This window comes from Microtus ochrogaster, unplaced genomic scaffold (genome assembly GCF_000317375.1).
Source record: "Microtus ochrogaster isolate Prairie Vole_2 unplaced genomic scaffold, MicOch1.0 UNK58, whole genome shotgun sequence".
In the NCBI taxonomy this organism is placed as follows: Eukaryota; Metazoa; Chordata; class Mammalia; order Rodentia; family Cricetidae; genus Microtus; species Microtus ochrogaster.
Window position 1 is genome coordinate 1867504 of NW_004949156.1, and position 6242 is coordinate 1873745.

Consider the following 6242-nt stretch of genomic DNA (forward strand, 5'->3'; position numbering starts at 1 on the left):
CAGTCTCTTTCTGCTTGGCTATCAGCCAATCATCTTTATTATTGAGCATAATCCACAGCAACTCTTCCTGCTGCCTTCCAATTCAGATGTATACCTCTCCACTACCTCTCCAGCATCATGTCTGCTTGTGCACTGCCGTACTTCCTACCATGACAATGATAAACTAAACCTCTGAACTGTAAGCCAGCCCTGATTAAATGTTTTCCTTCATAAGAGTTCCTTCACAAGAGTTATAAGTCTCTTCATAGCCATAGAAATCCTAAGACAAGTTTGAAGATGGCAAATTCCTTTTTATTTCCTAATTTAAACATCCTACCATTTGAAGACAGACTGAAGACAACTGTATCCTTAGTTGTTAGACTAAAAGCCTTTAGGGAGCCACAGACATGTTTAGCTTGGTGCTATTACTTTATTGTCAAATTCAAACAGCATCAAGCTAAATAAGCCAAAGTAATTAATCATCATATAATTTATATCAGTGAGTCAACATACACACACAATCACAAAGAACCAAATCTTGAACTCTTCTTATTTCAATTACAGCTTTTTAGTGTGTGAATCTGCTTAGTGTCCAATTGTTTAAAGCTTATCAGTACTAGTCTATAATATAGTCAATCTTGTAAGCATATATCAATAACTTTAATTCATAAATGGTATTTATGTGGATATTCCTAAGGAGTAAAGTCAAGATATATCAAAAAACTATAGGGTGATTTTTTTCTTTCTCAAATGTGTATGCCAACAAAATATTATAGATGATATTTAATAAAAATCAAACTATTTAATTATAAGTAGGCAAAAAGCCCAGTTCTTTTTTATATAATAGTAAATGGTCATCCCTGAAAATATATACAAACAAGTAACATTACATATGGACTAAGAATGTTGCATTATATATTTAGGAATATATTTATATAAATAATAACAAAGAAAAAGAGGCCATGAGTCTAAAAGGGAGCATAGGAAAATGAAAATTAAGAAATAGTATTAAAAATTCACATGTTAACTCCACAGGAGCAGGACTGAGCCAGCGACCTAAGCCAGAGCAGGCCTGAGACAGTGAACTCCACAGGAGCAGGAGAAGATTTAGACCAGGAGAATTTATCGAAACAGGACTGAGACAGTGACCTAGGGCAGAAGAGGCCTGAGAGCCAAACTCCACAGTAGCAGAACTGATCCAGCAACCCAGGCTGGAGCAGGCCCGAGACAGCAAACTCCACAGGAGGAGGAGCAGATCCAGACCAGGGACATTTACAGACACAGGACTGAGCTATCAACCTGGGCCAGAGAGGACCTGAGATGGCAAGCTTCACAGTAGCAAGATTGAGCCAGCAATCTAGGCTGGAGCAGGCCTAAGACAACAAACTCTACAGAAACAGGAACAGATCCAGACCAGGGACATTTATGGAAAAAGGACTGAGCCAGCAACCTAGGCCAGAGCAGGCCTGAGACAGTGAACTCCACAGGAGCAGGTACAGGGAAACAACTGCCAAAGGAGTGGGCCAGAGTCAGAGACCTCTGCGGGTCCGACATGAGACTGGGACCTCCGAGGGAATAGACCTGAGCCAGGACCTCTACAGGTTTGGGCATGAGTCTGGTACCTCCAAGGAACTGGGCCTGAGCCAAGACCTCTGTGGGTCCAGGTGTGAGTCTGGAAAGTCCAAGGGAGTAGGCCTGAGCCAGGACCTCTGCAGGTATGGGCACATCTGTGTCTGGGACCACCAAGGGAGTAGATCAGAGCTAAAGACATTTGCTGGACCAACCCAAGCCAGGGACAAAAGGTACAAACACAAAATTTAGCCTTATCAATATGTAAAAGCCTCCAGGATAGCTTCCCCAGAGTTCTGCCTGACTTTCTGGTAATAACATGAGAAAAAGTATCTGGCCCCAAGTACCCTAAGCTTGTCAAAGAATATTCATGGGAACCCATACATATGCCTGATCTAAAGGAAATTAAACAAACAATTGTAGCTTACAGATTATATTCGTCATTTGTTAGGAAATTTGTTGCGGGAGGTCCTTCCGCTCCTCCAGCCTATAGCCGCTGAGATACCAGCCCATTGGGGCGTGGTCTCTCTCCCTTTAAAAAAGCGGCCACTTCCTTCTCTCGCTCTCTTCACTTCCTGCTCGGCTGGCGACTAGACTCCCTTCCTGGTTGTACAGAGGGCTGACGGTGATTTGTAAGTTTTTTTCCCCTTTAAATAAATAATACCCTATTAATCATAATTCCAAACTGCTGTGGCATTGTTTGTGACTTACGCCTACAGAAATTGGTCCAAACGTGGGCTTCCTGTAACAAAACAACACCATTAAGTGTGTTGTTAAAAGGAACATTCAGAGTTTCTGTCTCATATCAGGAGCCATCTGGTGAATTTTGGCCCATCAAAATTTCAGTAAATTTTGTAGATCAGACCTTTGTCTGTTGCAGGGTTGGTGAAGATCTTCTCCCAGTCAGTAGGTTGCCTTTTTGTCTTAATGGCAGGGTCCTTTGCTTTACAGAAAACCTAAACGCCCTTCGACTGAAGAATGAATAAGGAAAATGTGGTACATTTACACAATGGAGTCCTACGCAGCAGAAAAAATAATGACATCTTGAAATTTGCGGGCAAATGAATGGATCTAGAAAACATCTTAATGAGTAAGGTAACTCAGACCCAGGAAGACAATTATCATATGTACTCACTCATAAGTGGTTTTTAAACATAAAGTAAAGAAAATCAGCCCACAAATCACAATCCCAGAGAACCTAGACAATAATGAGACATACATGGATCTAATCTACATGGGAAGAAGAAAAAGACAAGATCTCCTAAGTAAATTGGGAGCATGGGGACCTTGGGAGAGGGTTGAAGGGGTGGAGAGAGAAAGGGAGGGGAGCAGAGAAAAAATGTTTAGCTCAATAAAATCAATAAAATAAATCCACACGTTGGTTGTGGTAGTAAGTGCTTTATTCCCAGTAGAAGTAAGTGGATTCTCTGTGAGTTAGAGGCCAGCCTGGACTACACTTTGAGTTTTAGAACAGCCAGTACTACTAAAAACTCAGAGAAAAAAGAGCTACTAGTTTACATAGTTACCGAAGTCTGAGGTCAACAAGACTATTGTCTGAAAATCAAATCCATCCTTATATTTAGTTCTTTTTCTGTTTTGTTTTGACTACATCCAACAAGAAGCCATAACTTTATTAGTGATAGAAACAGTACAAATTTTAAATCAAGCTGTAGTTCCACCTTTGAAACAGCAAAAGGGGGGGAGGGGAAGGGGAGTGTCCTCACTGTCAAATAGTTACATTGTTAATTCCATAATAGCATTTACAATATCATTACTGTTGTTTTTCAGGGCTCACTGCCTTTGCTCTGGACACATTCGTCTGTGACATGACCAATTCTATGTCCTTAACTTCCATACCTGCTTCATCAACCTCTTCCTCCTCACTCTCCTCTCCTGTCGGAGTCGGAGTATTTTCTTGATTGAAACAGCTTCACCTTGAACTTTGAACTTCTCAACAGCTTCTAACTGTGCTTGCAGAAACAAATCTTCAATCATGGCTTCTCCAAATACGATGTAGGTGTCTGAAGCCGGGCTCTTGTAGACATCTGGTTTGGTGATGACGAAGAGGATATCTTTAGATTTCTGGGTAGTGACTCTAGTAACCCCTGTAACCTGTCGAAGACTCAGTTTGGACATAGCCTTCCGTGCCTTCTTTTCACTCCGGCTCTGTTCTGCTTTGCCTGACTGGTTCTTCATGGATTTCAGCTGCTGCCTCCAGCTAGGCTTTTTGTGTGGCTGTCTGTGTGGAGTCTTGTTCCTCAAGGTACTGATTCATCGCTGTCAGAATCTGTTCCTGACCCTGTCTCAGCCTGAGGCTGAGGTAGCTCCTGCTCTGTAGCGGGGACCGTTTCTGTGGCTTGGCCAGGCGTTTTGTGCAGAAGATGCGGAACCAAGATGGCTGTACTTAGTTTTTATAAAGAGTTTTACTGGAATACAACCTTGCCCATCAATTTGGAGATCTTTATGGTGGCTATCCTTCCACAATGGCAAAGTTGAATAGTTGCAACACAGTTGAACAGTTATGATCGAACTTATCACACCTACAAAGTAGAAGATACTGATTCTCTGACCATGTACAGAAAAAAAAAAGATATCCTCTATATGGCTTATGAAATTATTAGACAGCTTCTCTGAAACAATGATAAGCATCCATTCACTTAGATCTTATCTTCAGTTGTTTAATAGCATTATTTTCAACTGGTTTACCTACCTTCTAACAAGGCCCCGGATAGCCCATTGTTTTTGTAGTAGAGTATCACACCTATGCTGTCCAATGCTTGTGATAGAATAGCTTTCAAGCCACACTTAACCCTTCCTCCTTTAAACTGCTCACAAATCCATTACCCTGTCACACAGGCTTGAGGTCAAAATCTGGCTTCACTGTTCATTGAGATTGGCCATCTTTTCTAACTGTCTAGAGCCCTTCCCCCACACATGGTTAATCCTTTAGGGCTGCTGTAAAGATAAAGGAGCTGGCAGTATAGCTCAGTTCGTGGTATTTGCCCATACTTGGGGTTAGATCCCCAGTGATACATAAACAGGATATTAAGGCTCCCACCTGTAACCCTATCACTTGGGAGGTGGTATTAGGAGTATCACAAATTCCGGATTATTGTTGGCTATATAGTGAGTTCCAGGCCAGTTTTGGGTACATGAGATCCTGTCTTGAAAACGAAACAATAGAGTAAAGCAGTAAGACAATGAAAAATGCTTGGCAAAGAGCAGTCAAAAAATATTTGTGTTATTTATCTTTCCATATACTTTTCGAATTATTAGCTCCTCGTGTTTTTTCCTCTGCCTCTATTCAATTAATCCTTGTTGACAACTCAGCTTTGGCAACAGGTTTAGGTTTGGGTGCATGCTTTCTATCAATGGAGCCATATCTGGTTTGTTTCCTAAATGGATACAATCATCTGTCATTGCTTCTTTCCTCCATGATTGGCTTACTTTTTCAGCCATTTTCTTCACTTTTTCTAAGAGTCATAGTTTTATTCTTGTGAAATAAAATTCCTCTCTGTCACGTTTGATCAAATCTATTCAGTCACAGTCTGATAGCTTCTAGCTCCTCCAAACCCATCAACCTTCCCACTCAGGGGCATGTACCTGCCGTTTCCCTGGATCAACTATATGTCTGTAGTGTTTAAGGATATTTGTATTACTGTGTGTGTGTGTGTGTGTGTGAGAGAGAGAGAGAGAGAGAGAGAGAGAGAGAGAGAGAGAGAGAGAGAGAGAGAGACTGTACACGTGTGGAAGTCAGAGGAAAACTTCTTTCAGGTATAAGGTCTTTCCTTCTATTATCAGGGTCCTAGGTTGCCAGGCTTGGCCACAAGCTTCTTCACCTGGTGAGCAATCTCATTAACTCTGAAGCATAATTTTGGCAATACAGGTACTGCTGTGGGCTGACTACCATTTAAATTTACATATAGATATGTACTATATGTTAAGCATATCCTCCAGAATATTTCTACCCTCTCTTTACTATCCTCCCCCTTGCTCTGTTCATTTATTTATACTTCCCTTTTATTTATTAATGAATGATTTTACATAACTGTATAAAGCACAGAGACTGCAAATGAAAGAAAACACACACTATGTGTCTTTCTGAGGCTGGCTTAATTAGCTTAACATGATTATCTCCAGTTGCATCCATTTGTCTACAAATGGCATCACTTACTTCATTCTTCCCACATTAAGAAATGAATAAAGCGACTCCTCTCTTTTTACTAAGTATATCTAAGTGAATATAAATTACACTTGCATATGGCATACTCATTTGCACTTAGTTATTAGGGTCATGAATATCCCATCTTTCAGCTTGAAAACTAAGAGGAACTGTAGCCTTTCTGTGGTGTCTAACAAGAGATATCAATGTTTCAGAGGAAGAAAGAAAAATTCACATACGCTCATGGCATAGGTTTTAAAAATAGACGACTGCATGACTTAATGGCTTAGAGCAGTAGGCACACATTGTTTCTCTTGAGAATATCATTTATCGTAGGCAGTTCTGGTAGAGGCTAGCACATCTAATTGCTAAAATCACTGGATACTCTATTTGAACTGAATTATCTGGTATGGCCTCACTCATGTGGCTAGTGGCTTTTAAGCTAGAACATCTTGATGCCTCAACTGTGAAGGCTCATTTATGTCCCGTAGGATGTTCAGCCTTCTTCAAACAGCGTAAAGGACAATACCAA

The 6242-nt window shown here is 40.8% G+C and overlaps 1 pseudogene; it reads right to left on the bottom strand.

The window, feature by feature from the left end:
- Nucleotides 1-3253: 3253 nt before the first annotated feature.
- LOC101994946 lies at nucleotides 3254-5727 on the bottom strand (annotated as a pseudogene).
- Between the last annotated feature and the right edge of the window lie 515 nt (nucleotides 5728-6242).